Source organism: Lathamus discolor, chromosome 9, assembly GCF_037157495.1.
Source record: "Lathamus discolor isolate bLatDis1 chromosome 9, bLatDis1.hap1, whole genome shotgun sequence".
NCBI lineage: Eukaryota > Metazoa > Chordata > Aves > Psittaciformes > Psittacidae > Lathamus > Lathamus discolor.
Window position 1 is genome coordinate 6968950 of NC_088892.1, and position 15932 is coordinate 6984881.

The 15932-nt window shown below is 40.8% G+C and overlaps 1 long non-coding RNA gene across 2 annotated transcripts in view; it reads left to right on the forward strand.

Moving 5' to 3' along the window:
- LOC136019597 (uncharacterized) overlaps positions 1-15932 on the forward strand; it is a 56341-nt gene that overhangs the window by 14060 nt on the left and 26349 nt on the right. The window contains exon 1 of one of the 2 annotated variants that reach the window (XR_010614970.1): positions 5213-5271. The exons of the other annotated variant lie outside the window; for it this stretch is intronic. This is a non-coding gene — a long non-coding RNA (uncharacterized LOC136019597). Of the gene's footprint in view, positions 1-5212; positions 5272-15932 lie in introns of those variants that run through there. 2 annotated transcript variants of the gene reach the window in all.

Consider the following 15932-nt stretch of genomic DNA (forward strand, 5'->3'; position numbering starts at 1 on the left):
TCTCATTTTGTACTTACTGAGTAGTTACAAGTGAATCACTTTTCACAAATGAAAAATAGGAATTAAAGTACTTGGATGATAATTTATTTGGCAAAAGTCTATCTTTTGTTCTATTCTGCAAGAGCTAGCACAGCAGGGGCACACCTCTAGACTCAGTCTCTGACTGCTACCACAACCCGCTTACTGCACTGAAAGTGGTGCTGCTGCCTTTATCAGTGATGGAATGGGACTTTGTATTCTGATATCGTGATGGAGCATTATAAAAATTAATTTGAATAGTATAAAATAATGCATATCAGGTAGTTTTGGTTTAAACTTCTACTGTAGAAAATCTTACTTAAATTGAAGGATGCTTATGCTCTGTGGTGGTGAATGTATTGCAGATTGTTATGATTTGTTCAACATCCTGTCCCCAACGAACAGGCAGAATTCCTCATCTGTCTGAATCACTTGTGGCATTGCATAACCCTAGAGAAGTACGTGGATACTGTTTCCAGATAACAGTTCTTTTGGAGCAAGTTGCTGAGAGTTATGAAAGTCAAGGTTGAACCAAGGTTCATTCTCAGGAGTGGAAATTCTCATCATAAGAAGGGAAATGAAGGAGACACTGAATGAGTGAGGACTTTGGAGCACTGCTCAACGGTTTGGCTCTTAACTTAGGTCAAAAGGATTTATTTTTTTGACATTAAACCTATGTATGAGATTGTCTTCAGTGCCAGTCCCTGTTACATGGAGCACTCACTTTGTAGCTAAGGCGTAAGAGCGTAGGTCTAGTGAATACTGGGGCATTAAATCTTTCTCCAGTCTGCGTATGACAGATGAGATCTTGATGTGTAAGAAGAACTTATTAGTTAACTTTATTAAGTGTAGTCTTTGAGCTATATCATCAGGTCATTCACAGCCCTGTGGGGAAGAAGAATGCTATGAAGAAGATGGAGCAACTGAGTGTCAAGTGTACTGTGAATGGTTCAAGTCAGGTTAGAGATGATGGTGCAGTAGCTCTCTGTGACAGGGTTTGTGATGTGTTATAAGCCATACAAACATTTGTATGCTTTGGCCTGGGCTCCTTCTGTATATAAGAAGCATTTATAGCCTTTCAGTACTTGTTTCAGGATGGGATTGATTAATAGAATATTCATGCTTACAGGGAATGGAAACCCCATCTGCTTTTACTTGGAAGTTCATATGATGCGTTCTGTCCTTCAAGGAAAGACTACTTATCTATCTTGTCTTCATCTTTGCTCAAACCCAAGACTCCTGCTTGGTTTAAATTTAATGATGACAAACACCAAATCTCCTTTCTTTCTCTTTATGAATTCAATTCCTGTGCTAAAATATTTTCATGGGAGACAGACATGGTGAATTTTGGTTTACACAACTTTCTGTTGGAAGTTGCTGTGTGTGCACTTGTTCTTGGTTGTATGTTGTTTTTTTGGAAGAAAAAGAATTGTTTTTTTCAATTTCTGGAAAACCACATTCTATTAAAGAGTTATGTTCCTATCAGGGAATACTTTTTACTGTACTGTTGCAGGTGAGACATTATCACCACTAGTTAGAAGGGAAGTGCCCGTGGATTTTAAAGAGATAGCATCCAAGTGTGACTAATGTCTTGCAGAGGATTCTGAGAGCAGCTAAACTTAGATTAGATATTGTGTTGCTTCATTTTGATGGATTAATAAAGAGACAGGGGGTTAGAAGGAAATCGTATCTAGCACAGATTGTTTAATGCTGAAAAATCCCACGGCGCTTTGTGGCAGCTGTTGAACACTCATGAAAACTGCCCAACTTTTAACTGCAAGAATCAAAGATGCCATGAAAGGGGAAAAGTTACCTAACCCGAAATGGTGTGAGGCTTTCACATTTATAGACCTGGGGGTTTGCTCTGCTTCTGCAGTTTGCTATTGAGGAGAATACTGCTTATTTCAAAGCTTTACTGATGGTGGTGGAGGTGATAAGATGGATGGAGCAAAGAATGCCATGGGGTCAGTAATTATTATCTGCAGATAGCAGGAGATTTATTTTTAATTCTAATGGTACTACCTTTAACACCACAGCATTCTTAGAACCATGCTAGGGCACTGGGTGAGCACTGAGTTGGAGGAGAAACTGCAGGGCATCACATTGATAAAGAAGAGGTTGGAACAACATGAGAGCTGCTCTGGGAAAGGATTTCAGTTAAAGTCAATGGCATAAAGCCAGTGCTAGATTATGGCAAGAAGCCCTAGTGTAATAAGATTCAAGCATGGGGGAGATCCATATTTTAAACTGCTTAACTCCAGAGGGTACATCAGGAGTGTTCGTCCTTGCAAGGACAACTGAAGTGGGTGAATCAGCAGCAGTGAAGTGGTGCCACATTATACCAAAGAATCATTAGTGACCTATTTAACTTGTCCTGTTCTGAACTTCGGCAGTTTGGTGGGTTCTTCTTTGTGTGTCTTATTTTCTTGAATTGAAAAGAAAGGGTAGATAAGGAAATAATCAGAGATACTGTCCTGAGAGTACTCTCTAATTACACTTGACTCTATGGTCCCTGCAGCTGCAGACATTACCAAGCTTGGTATTGTCTAGTTGCTCAGAATGGTGTTTTTTCACTGTTAGTACAGTTTGCTTTGGCTTGCTGATGAGTCGATATCTATGGAAAGCCACGGTGCCCAGCCAAAGGCCTATTTTTGTCCTGAATCAATATAGCTTTGCAAGTGCAGGTCCAGGATCAACAGAGATTCATGGAAACTTTTGCTGTGTGCTTAGCAGCGAGGGCTTTGTGCTCTCCAGAAATTGCTTTGTCTTTCTAATCTGTGCCTTCTGAGTAAAGCACAAACCAGTAAAGGGGGAAGTGGTGGGGAATGAGACGTTCTGGCACCTACAGTCTAATCCCTATTGAACTTTCCCCCACTTGAGCTCAAGCACAGGTGTGCAGTCAAGACACAGCTGCTACCAGATGGCTTTACATTTTCAGAGCTGTTATAGAAGAATCCAGAATAACACAGGGAGAAAAGACACCCGCCTGCTTTCATAACTGCAGAGGAAAGATGATGTGTTATGATTGCAACCTTCTTCTGTTTTAATGCACAACTGCTTTAGAATAAAGGTGAATGCTTATCCCACTGGGGAAAGTTAGATATGAAGAACTGGCTTGTCTTGTAAAGCACAGAACCATGGGGATTCGCTTGGGAAGGCAACTTAGACATTCCATGGCTTTTCTGTAATCACCAGCAGACAACTGTCCAGCCTCATTCTCGCAGGCTGATAAAGCAGGTTGGTCCAACCAGTCAGCTGAATCCCAAAGCATCTTCCAGGCTGCTTTGCTGGTTTGTGGATGGAAATGGCACAGGCTGGCACAGGAGTTCCTGTGTTTATCTGTCTTGGTGCTGACACTGGAATTATTAATTCCTCCGGATAAGGTGTAAAGCCTTATAGCATAGGGCCTTATTCCATCCAGTGAAAAGCAAATGCCTAGGGAAAAACACTGCAATATTATTTTAGGTTTGCTTTCCCAAACATTCTGGCAAGAACTTGAGGATTCAAGAACTACTTGGTTCAAGAACTGAGTTCAAGAACAGCAGTTCAAGAACTGCTTCAGACAGATTGTACTTTACAACCCTCTGAATTTCTTAGGTTAACTTGTCTGATCTTCCCTTCAACCTCTGTAAACTTTAAGCACAGACAGTGTCTTGTTGCAAAGTGTTTGCTTAACTGTAACTGCTTAACTATAGGTTGTGTACTGCTGAAACCAAGGAGCTGTGTAAAACTGAGACCTAACAATATTTTTAACAGGAGCCTAAATTCCTGGTGTTGAGCATGATGGAAGAACTTTCTGGCAAGATGAGAACCCTGATGCTCTTTTTGCATGATCTCTCTTGGGAGCCATCAACCAAGTGTTCTGAGATCTTCTTATTGTATTTTAACTTATAGCCATGCTGAGAGTACACTTGTAAAAGTTTAACCATGGACAAAATGCTTTGTTAACCCTTGTATCTTCCTTATAAGTAAACCAGGAAAAGCATCTGTTCGTCCCTGTTATATATACATGGGATATGGGAAAAGTGAGAGGACAGCTTCTCACCCGTTGAAGCTGCTCTATTTTGCATAAAAGCTGAAGGTCTCGGTATTGCGTAAAGGCTGAGTGAGTGAGGCTCTGCTTTGGTCGCTGGGCTCTCACATGAGGCGAGATGGGCATTTCTGCCCCTGCCAGCAGCACCATTTGGGTTTAGTTACAATGCTGGTTTGACTGCCTCAGGGGTAGGAGACAGGGATTCAAAACCTTCTGTGACAGCTTCCTGTACAACTATTTGAACAGGAAAAAAGATGTGTGTGTGCAGTGGGAAGGGGAATTGCAAATGACTTTCTTTTGAAATAGAGCAATGAACCTCTGAGGACTCTTGGAAATTTTGTATCAGGATGTGTTTTTCTAATAGCAAGTAGGTTTGAATGTCCTCCTGTAATTATCTTTGGAATAATTCATTGTAGTAACATCCTAAAAATATACTCAGATCACCCCACATAAAACTGGTCCTTCAAATGTCAAGCCTATGTCACAGTGTATAGGATAATGTGCCATAATAACTTGTTATGAGAGAGAAAACACGGATTATGACAGATTTAAGAAAGACTTTGAGACTGACCCAGCGATGAAATGTCTGATGCAATTCAGAGTGAATAAATGCTGCGTGAAATTGTGCATGTGGGGAAATGATAATTCTACCTGCACATGTAAAATGGAAGGAAACAAAAAATAGTGGATATTTGAACAGTGGCACCAAGGTGTTCAAGTATTTATTACCTCTCCTAATACAAGGACTAAGGCATATTTTGTGAAGCTAATAGGGACCCATTCAAATAGGAGAAAAGGAGATTCTTTAGATGATGGGTAGCAGACCTGTAAAACTTGCAAAGGAACATTGTGGAGGGAGATTATGGAGGTTTTGGAAGAGACAGAGCAAACATGTGAAAGAGAAACCTACTGAGGTTTAGTAACTTGAAGCTGAAAACAAGTTGAGGCTGGGTAGAGAAGTGTCCTATACTTACCTTAATTTCATTCCTCATTAGATAGCCAGTTAAGACAATTATTTGAGATCAGCTGGATGGGCCTTTGAGCTGATCAAATGTGCCATTTCACATGTGTTTCTCACCTAGATTCTGCCTGTGTCATCCTGTACAGCTGTGTAGAGTGGATAAAAAGCCTGCTTTAGCCTAATCATGATAGTTGTTCTGTCTGGACAGATGCTAAAGCAATACTCAACTGTCTGCTGCACCACAGGCCACCATGGACAGGTAGGTAAGCAGAACACATCTAGAAGAGATACCTGTAACATGGTCTTTCTATGGCAGGTGTTATTTCCAGCTGGCTTTTTCAGGATCAGAGGAAAAATGCAGATCTTTGCTGGTTGTTTTTACTCTTAGAGGGATGCTTTCTACACAGCAGAATCTAAAGGCTTACAATGGAGAGGAAACAATAGCATTTTCTTAACTCTTTGGCCTCCTTGCCCTCTGCCATTAGAGATTAACATTATCAATGTTTTCTCAGTAATTCTGTTAAACAGCGTTTCCAACAAAACTACTGCTTGGCATTTCCTACAGATTTTGCCAGAGCTGACTCAATGTGGCTCAGGTTTCATGCAGTGCAACTTACAGCATGGTGGATTTTTGTCATTTGTTTCCTAGAGAACTTAAAATTAGTCAGGCAAGGGAACATCTATTCTTTTTTGAAAGAAACAGTGATACTTAAATGATACTTAAAGTTCCTCAGTTGACTGTTTTGGCGTGTCATCTGTTCAAAATTGCTTAGTCTGAAAAGGCCTGGTTTGTCTTGGGTGGATGATTCTGTCAGGAACCTTCACTAGTTGGGTGTTCAACCTGGATTGCTTTTAGTTTTGAGCTTGATATCTACTTCTGTTATCAAAATGGAGATTATAAACTCAAAGTTTCCATCATGGGGGAAAGGGAGGTGGAGAAGAGCACTGAGAAGCAGGGACAAGCCAGCAGGTGAAGAATGGGCAATCTGGGGCTGTGTTATTTGATGGATTTGTCTATGGAGAGCAGAGGACACTTTGGAATACCTCAGACTGCCATGGCTGGTGAAGGCTGTCTGGAACCAGCATGTTGGGAGGTGCTTTTTCAGTCAAATCATATTCTTTGATTAAAAAACAAACAAAAAAGGTGTTTGCATCTTTTCCCAAGTCACCAAAATCGGAAGAGTTCTTTCAGAATGGCTGCTGCTGCTGCAGTTATACCTGTGAGTATGTGTTCACATGTATAAGCATATTACGTATTCAATATATATTCACATATATAAGCATGGCCATGTGAGTACGCAGGGGGGTAGGGAACTTAAAACGGAAACCCAAAATTTAAAATTTAAAATTTAAAAAATTTAAAAATTAAAAAAAAAAAAATTTAAGATTTAAAATTTTAGATCAACTCTATCCTTGGTGATAGAGTTGATCTAAAGAGCATAAGGTATATTATAAGAACATAAGTATTCCAGACTCCTTTGCTGCTCTAGCATGTGGAGCTGGATCTGACTCATTGAAAACCACTACACTTTTCATATTCTTTGTCAAGGCTGTGCTTAGCATCATCAGCTTCATTTATGTGAAAAATTAAATGGGTTGGCATTTTGTAAGGTTGGTGAGAAACGGAGATAAACCAGAAAGTCCTCGCTGTCAGTTATGGTGCGTTTTCTTTTCAGCTGGTGCTTGGTTTGGTTTGAGTGGCTTTTCTGTGGTGGCTGTGGGGGAGGTTTAATTGTTGTTGGCCATTTTGCTTAGTTTAAATTTCCAATTGGGAGGTCTGTGCACTTAAAGTCAAAGTTGTTCCAGTGCTTCTGGAGAATGTTTGTTTGTTTTATTGGGATATTGAAGTATTCAGCTCTGTGTTAGTACTTTGACTAAAGTGTTTCTGCAAGTGCTTCGCTGCTTCTCTGGAACTAGCTAGTCTCTGGAATTGAGCTTTATGAGCTGATCATATCGATTCCATTGAGCAGGGGAAAACTATATCCAGGTTTAAAAGTAAAATAAAATAAAATTAGCTTCTGTTGCCTTTTTGTTGTGGCTCTGACAGCTCTTCCAAACCTCTGTAATGGGGGGAAAGCATCTTCAGTTGGACAATACAGGGAGGGAAAGAAACCTGAATTCTTATACAATGCAGTTGCTTTCTCCCCCAGGCCCCAGTGGAATGCATCAAATCACTTGTCATAACTCTGAAATTATTGCTCTTCACACAGAATCACAGAATCACAGAATCCCAAGGGTTGGAAGGGACCTAAAAAGATCATCTAGTCCAACCCCCCTGCAAGAGCAGGGTAACCTACAGTACATCACACAGGAACTTGTCCAGGCGGGCCTTGAATATCTCCAGTGTAGGAGACTCCACAACCCCCCTGGGCAACCTGTTCCAGTGCTCTGTCACTCTGTTACTGGAGATGAGTAGGAACATTCTGTTTCTTGGTGCCCACCTCTCCGGGTTTTCATGGAAAGAGGGCAAATGCTTTCACTTTTCCAATTTATAAAGTTTTTTTGGACCTAGGACCTGGCAGAAATTGTCTTTTCATATGAGTATTTGATTTGGCATGGAATGCTCTAGCTGGAATTGCTTTGTATTAGAAGTATTCTTCCAAGGAGATATAAACATGTGATTTATTAATCACTGGTATTTTATTTTAAGAGAGAAATTTCTGCCTTTCCTCCTTCTTGTTCAGCATGTGGACAAGCTTTATGTATTGTCACTGTTGAGGCTGGAATTAATATGATTAAATGTGGAATTAGCTCAGGCTTGGGTGGATTTTGAAGCTGGACTGATCCAGATGTTAACAGTAAATGGTATTGTAATAGATCCACAATCTGGAAGTCAATCCTGTTCATATATTGTTAGATTTTAACTAATTCCTGGAATCCCAATGATGCAGAACTGCAGGAACAAGAGAAAATTCAGTGCTGGTGCTAATTCATCACAACTTTTATCTGATGTATATAGTTAACAGATCTGACCACTGGTACACTTCATGGTGGCAACTGGTACCTGTGGCTTCATGTTAAACATGTAAGTTTATTCTCCTGCCTGATTACTCCTGCCTAATATTCAGTATGTGGGAAAGAGATCCCTCTAATCTACTAAGGACTGGGGTTTTTGTTTGAGATTTTTCTCCTTTCTGGGTCAGTCTGAAAAAGTCTGATTTGTTCCTCATTATGCTCGAAAAGTATGTTATCCAGATACCATGTATCCAGCTAGTTTCAAAGTGTTTGAAAGGAGCTCTTCTGGGATGATACACTTGCTGCATGTAAAAAGAAATATGTATATAGGGAAATTTTAGGTGTCCCTGGCTTTCTACTGGATTTCTACTGATTTCTGGCCCTGCTATAGGTCTTGCATATCTTTGGAATAAGATTTGGCTTTATCTTAACAAGGAAAGCTTAAATTTTATGTTCTTAAATCAGAAAGTTTGGCTTCTTGTAGCACATAGGCCTGATAACTTAGTGGAAGCAAATACTTGCTTTGGGTTCTACCTCATCCTCCTTGTGTTGGATGAACAGCCCTGGCAAAGTGTGGAGGAGCCCTACTGCTCTTCGGCCAGATATTGGTCTTCTGCTTATATGGGGACTGACAGCTTGAAAAGCCATCTGAAAGATGTTTCTTAGTGGCACTTCGCAATTAATTTTCTTTAGGAAACTGAGCCAGTGCTCCAAAGCCCTCTCACTAGTCTGGGAATCCCATGGGAAACAACCCATTCTTCTGTGGACCAGCATGTTGCTGAGTACCTCTTGGTGCATTTTACGTTAGTTGTGTTTACATTCTCTTGTACTAGTGAAAAAAAGGGGAGTAAAATGTATCTTTACAATTCGTTACATATCTCCAAATATACAGTATGCAGGTAGATAGATACCAAAAGTTATCGAAGTGCCCAAGACCAGCACAGATCCTGTTTGAATTCAGGTGTTCCCAAGACTCACAAAGAAGGCACAAAAAAAGTGGAAGAAAAGCAAGATACTTACATTTACTGAAGAGATAAAGCAACATAATCCTGGTGGGAAGCTTTGGATAAAGCTTTCCTTCAGTTCAGCTGGAATTTGGGGCCATGAGTTGAGCTTCACACACTTCCTATTCTTGCCCATCATGTATTTCATCCTACATTTTATGCTTTTATTTGGATGGGTGGGACTTAGGTACCATTTTAGGAACTGGCAGGTAAAATGCATCCAAACCTTTTGGCTTTTATTAATGTTCTTTCAGTTTGGTGGTGTTTTTTTCTTTCTAGTTCTCTTTCCAGCATACCAGTCTTGATGGCAATTTTATGGTAGTTCTTGCTACGTTAAGCTGTGAGTTTGTTACAGAACGCTACCTGCACTACATGGTGCATCCATGTGACTTCCATAAGGGTTTTGCATTTATAAAATATCCCTTTTTTTCCTTTCAGTCACTCAACCCTGCTCTGAGATAGGAGGGTTTTTATTGGTAAGAAAATGTAAACAGGAAAGCAAAATAATTCTTGTCCAAGGTGAGAACAGTAGTTTATGATCGAAACCTCATGCTTTTCCAAATCCCATTCTTCGGTTACTATATTGCACTTTGCTGTGCTTTGTTTCGCTTGTGCAGCTGAGGCAGCAACATGTGCTGAGACAGCCTAGTCCTTAAGTGATTTCATTCTGAAATCTTCTGTGGTGACATCCTTTTATGGTCTGAAAGTATTCCCCGATTTGGGATGCACTGACTGTCCAAATAACATTGATAATGTATATAATTACTACTAAAAGCCACTGAGTTAAGATAATGGAAGTGATTCATATGTGGAATGTTTTTTCTTGCTGGCAGAAGCGTGCTGCGGCCTTGGGCCTAAGAAAACTCTTGACCTGGACATTTACTGACCAGCTTTTGAGGCTTCAGTACAGGGTCTTTCATGACATTTTGGGTGTACCTCAAATTCTTGCCAAACCCTTTGGAACAGTTCAAAAGAGCGCTGATTGTGTGCAGTCCTCTGCAGCAAGAGGTGCCAGAAATATAAAGGTCTCTCTTAATATTTTCCACAATGTTGCACAGCTATTAATGTAAATTACAAAAAGATTTTTTGGTTATCAAGGCAAGCTACAAGGAGGGAAAATGTGGTGTAATCCATATAAATCAGTTGACTAAGCCCTGCACAATAAATCCAGTGTTGGTGAAGCTGAGTTCCTCTGGCTGGCACCACAGTTTGCTCTTCACAAAAAACGTTTACTTCCCTCATTTGACAGTTGGTGTTTGCTGTGGACCCTCTTCACCCTTGCTCACACCCTTGTGATCTGTTTTGACTTTGGCATTATAAAAAACCAAACTAAAAAGCAGGAAGTTGCCACAGAAACAGTTAAATATTTGACCCTGTTTACTGCCAGCTTAGATAAAAATCAGATTTATTTCCCTGTGAAGAAAAATTCTTCAGCACATTCTATGTGCCCTGACAGTCGTAGGTTTATTGCAGCCCATTGGAATAAGGGATTTCACATGTGTTGCAGTGGAGGGAACATTTTAACCATTTGCTTCTGTTTGCCATCTGTTTTCTTTACCAACTCGGTGCTCATGTGAATTTCACAGCTGCAGATGGTATTTCCTAGGCCAAAAAGAACACAGGCATCTCTGCCTCCTTCCATATGTCCAAATTAGTTACAGCAGAGAGATGCAAGGTGTTTGCTCCTGCTCTGGTTGCTCTCCATGGCAAGTGAGAAGGGCTCAGCCCCATCCTTCCTCCAACGGAAGACTGAACTGACTGAGCATGGGGTACCTGGTGTGGCAGTGGGCTATGTTACTGCTACACCATGGCAGCAGTTGAAATGTCTACTTCTTGTACAGCTTATAGAAACCTTCTGGCTTTCCTTCTGTAAAAACCCTCTGTTATTACAGATGTACACCTGTCTTTCACTGCCATCTAAGCATTTGATTTAGGATTCTCCTAATGTAAATACTCTTTAAGACTTAAGGGCTTTGTTTATGTGCTCTGTTAGATGGGAATAGGTCAGTTCCTGGGAGTGTTTCTTTGATCCAGTGCTGATTAAGAGTTGGATAGTCATGTCTCTGCTTTAGTGAAACAGTCCTCCTGCTTATAGGACTGTACTTTGCTCTCTTTCCTCCAGTGGGATGGCTGACAGAACATAGAGTTTGTAGATGTGATTGAGCACTCTGGGTGCAGTTTGAAATTTAAGAGCTCTAGTGTCTTCTGTATTGCTTCAGTTGGGAACTGGAGAATTCAAACCACCAGTTGGAGGCAGGCGTATCTGGTTTACAAGACTCTGTTTACTGTAGGTTACCCTGCTCTTGTGGGGGGGTTGGACTAGATGATCTTTTGAGGTCCCTTCCAACCCTTGGGATTCTGTGATTCTGTAACCAATTCCTGGGCTGTAATGGGGACAGATGACTTGTAAATAAGGACCTATGCACTGTGCTAATTAAAGGCATGATTGATACTTTTATTGGAGAACCATAGGATAAAAGGTGCTATACAAGTACTACTGTTCTATTTTGTTGTGTACATGCTTAGCTGTCATTTGTTTGAGCTCTTGCCTCTCGGGAAATACTATTCTTTGAAGCAGCAGCAGAAATGGAGGTGATGTCACTTTGGAAAGTACCACTTTCAAGAGACAGCATATGTGAGAGCTGTAGGGACAGTGGCCTTTGCCCTTGGGATCACTACAGGTGGATCTGCTGGCTCTTCTGACCTGAATCTTTCTCACTTTGCTACTTATACCCATCCAGGATTTTGAGTGATGATACTTAAAAATGCAGACACTGCTTAGTGTGTCAAGCTGCCTGGCAGAGAAAAACAAGAGGGTCAGTCTGTGTGTAGAAGGCTCAAAGAATTGCTTTTATTTTCCTTTCAGTGCAGTCCAGTCTCACCATCCATCCTAAGCTTATCTCGTAACTTCAGAAGTTACCCACTGATGCCATATACGTAGTTTTGAGTTTGCTCTGTCTCTCACCCCTCATCCCAGCATCAAACCCAATTAACAATAGCTGCATAGCACTACTGTGTGTAATTAATAACTGTTAATATATGTATCAGTTATAATGAGAAAATTCCTATATTCACATCTATGCAGGAACGTTTTGTTCTCTACCTGTAATGTCCTTAGGAAAACCTGAAATAAATTGAGCACTTGTATAGGATAAATGTGGTATCCTTTCAAGAGTTAGGTATCTTTTTCCCATCTGTTTTCAGTTCTTGAATGTTTCAGCATCATCCCGTGCTGTTGATGGAAGAACAGAGTAAGTTGACTGTTAAAGCTTTATCCTGTGCAGTGCTGTTGCTTGACACACGCCGCTGCCTTGTGATACCAGCTGAAGGATTTTGGCAGTGAATCAATGCGGTGCAACTGATTGTAGTTTTCATAGAGGAGGTCTAGTGTATCAGTTATGATTGATTAACGATATTACAAAACATCAGTAGGTGACTCACAGATGCTTCAGAGTTCTGTTTCAGCAAAGTGCTCATAAATCTGACAAAAGATCCATAAGATCATGACAAAAGAAGCATAGAATGGAAGTGGAACACCTTCCACTAGACAATTCAAAGACTGTCCAGGCCTCTTGGAAATAGAAAACTGGGTTATGAGGAGAACATTTTTCATATGACTTTGGATTCAGAGTACTGTGAACCTTGCCTTTGGTCACACATAGATAATAGTGAGCAGTCTGCAGGTCATGGTCACCAACAGCCATGGATCCAGAGCAGTGCAGATACATTGTCGGTGGTCTTCATGAGCAAAGCCTCTGCAACCCTATTTTGATGAAAGATGATGCCGACTTGGTTATAGCTCTCTGGTAGGGATCAAAGGGCACTGTGGTCAGTGATGTATTTATGACTTAAAATTTTACTTAAGAAACTAAGTTTGTCAGAAACTTAATCTGGAATTGCTGTAATCTCTACTGAGGAAGCAACCTTTATATGAAGTTATTTGTCATTCTAGCTATAGCATATGTGGGTATTCACAGTCAGGTATTGCTGTGCAGTGCAGGATATGAATACAACATCTCTTTTTGGTTTGGCTTGCATATACTACAGCACTGGTGCTAATTGGTAGTGACTGGTTTACTTTGTGGCTTAATTAATGGCCTTTTAACTGCTCCCAAAGTGCCATGTGACAGAATGCTCTTTAGCATTAGTGTACACAGCCCAGGTATGAGGCTTGTATTTGCATCACCCTGATCAGCCTCTGTTTGCTCTCTGTGCTGTCAGTGAACTGCTGGACACAGGTGAAAGCTGGTGTTGAATTTTCCAGTTCATTGTCTGGTTCCAGAGCCACCTCTCCATCTGGCTCCGCAGGCAGTCGCTGTTCAACAGGGGCCCAGGGAAGGAAGACCAGCGTTTGACAGACAGGAAGAGAGATGTATTGGCAGAGCTGTGCTGGAATTGAAGAGTGGTTACGGATTAAGAGTGAGTGGATTGACATCGCTGTGTACAGGGAAAATTGCTCTTTCTCTCTCTGCCTGGCCTTAACTAGTCCATCATTTTTTTATGCTGAGGCCGGTAAAGGCTGTGTATTTGGTAGTAGAAGAACAAGGGCTGAGACTGACAGCCAGGAGTGTTAATGATTGTAATCCTGTTGCACTGACTCACTCGGTGACCTCAGGTTAATCATTTGACCTTCTCTTGCTAGTCAGCTACAGCTGTGAAAACGGGCAAAAGCAACACTGCTTCAGCCTCCAGATGCTGAACTGGAGCTGAGTGTTCTTGGGGAAGCAGCTCATACAGAATATTCATTTCTATCATAAATTAAAAGAAAAATGGGCAAAGGTGGCTCATTAACCTTTTGGTAGTTTGGTAGAGACTAGTTTCCATCTGAATGATATTGACGTCATTGCGATGTATAATTATAAAGTGCATTTTCAACTTGCAGTTTATTTTTCTAACTGTAATGTTTTAAAAAGCACTACTTGAGGTTCTTTACATCCAAACCCTCTCCAAAGTATCTAGAACAAAAACATATAAAGCACTTCCATTTGACAGCGACATGTATGTCCCCTGTTAGAGCACTTGAACTAGAATAGATCCTTGCATGAAAGATTGTGGTTTATTTATAGGTATTTGAAATTAGCTACCCATGTGTTATGGGGGACAACGAATACTGAAGGCTTCAGGCCAATATAAGAACTTTCTGTAGTGTGAATGAAGGCTGTTTTGTTTTGGTTCCAAAGTATTTTTTGAATAATTGTGGTTTAGAAAAGCAAATACACATTGAGTCCATTGCAGTGTTTCAGCTGTGGGTTTGATTTTCAGATGAGAGCACATAAATTGGCACGTGGACTCTGGCATTTAAATGATTAAGTAGTCCTTTCAGAGAGCTAAGATACAAGATGAAGGCAACTTGAATGTAGGTTTAAAAGTTAATGTGTATATTGGGATGAAGGCATATGTTGAAAACCAGAGTTAAGGTGTAAAATAACCAGCATTCGTAGAATCATACAATGGTTTGGGGGTTGGAACGGACCTTAAAGCTCATCCAGTTCCAACCTCCTGCCATGGGCAGGAAGTCCTTCTACTAGAGCAGGTTGCTCCAAGCCCCATCCAACCTGGCCTTGAGCACTGCCAGGGATGGGGCAGCCACAGCTTCTCTGGGCACCCTGTGCCAGCGCCTCAGCACCCTCATAGTAAGGAATTTCTTCCGAAGATCTCATCTCCATCTCCCCTGGGTCAGTTCTGTCTATGAAGCTGTGCCCAGCACTGTCCGGTGGTGTGGCTTCTTACGGAGGGATTTTTTACCTGGTACGTAATTCTTGTTAAGGGTCACATGATATCCACCCAGTTGTAAGAGTGCAACTCAGGGCTCTCCCCTCAGGCAGCCTTCATTTTAAACACTCTGCTTCGTGCCAGATTTCGAGGCGTTTTTCTCTTCTAATGAATGCATGTGTTTGAGAGCAGGGACCTTTCCAGCCCTTCTCTCCCCTTCCTCCAGTCGTGCACCTCTTTCTGCTGTGTATTTCAGGGGGGTTTTACTCAAATGTTGCTCTGAAGAGTTTCAGGAAACCTGTCAAAATGATTAAGAGTCTGAAATTCTATATTACATTAATGTTTTTAAAGCATTTTATTCAACAGACAATATAATATGAAATATAGCAAAAAAAACCCACTCCAATGCTGGCTCTTGCATAGCACTTCTTGAGGGGCTGCTGTCACTTTGCTGAAAGCAAGTATTTTGAGGAGTGTGTCTAGTTGTGCAGTGTGAGGGGGAAAAATTGAAATGGTCTGTGCTGGTGTCAAATCATTTTTTAATAAACTCGAGAGCATTTATAGTTTTCAGCCTCCATCAGGAGCTTTTCTTGGGCAGATTTGCCTGTAAACTCATGCAGTTTATTTCAAAAGGACTTCAGGACCATCTGGGATTTTGAAGTTTGGGGTTTTAAAGTATTTCGTTCCTTGCTCTGATGAGCAAGAAACCTCTTTGGAAGAGCTTCATGTTGGTTAAGCTGGCAAAGCCATGTAGCTCTTAAAGGGAAAGTGATTCATTTAATGTTTTTTATCCAAGTGGGCAGAAAAAACAGTACTAGCGAGCTGACAAATGAAATCCCTGCCTAAATATTTAATGCCTTGGGGTAAGATAGGACAATGATGAATTAAGTTCTGAATAAAGAATGTAAGACATGAACCAAACTGATTTTCAGGACCTATTTATAATTGACTGTTTTCTTACCATCAGCTTTAGGGTTTTAACCTTTTAATTTGGGGTCAGAGCTAAAGATGTTGAACCCCTGAGAATCCCTGTAGTGAGCTCTGTGTTCTTATAACTTTTTTTCCCCCTTTATGCTTGAATTCACAGTCCACCAGAGATGATGACAGGGTTTGGTTCATTTTGTTTGGCTCACTGACGATTGTTGTAGATACATTCATGCTGTCTGGTGGTAGTTTTATACTCTGCTTTTCTGTGTATCCTGTTCTCCTAATGCCAACTGCATTTCAGAAAATACGGATGGGTGGGTTC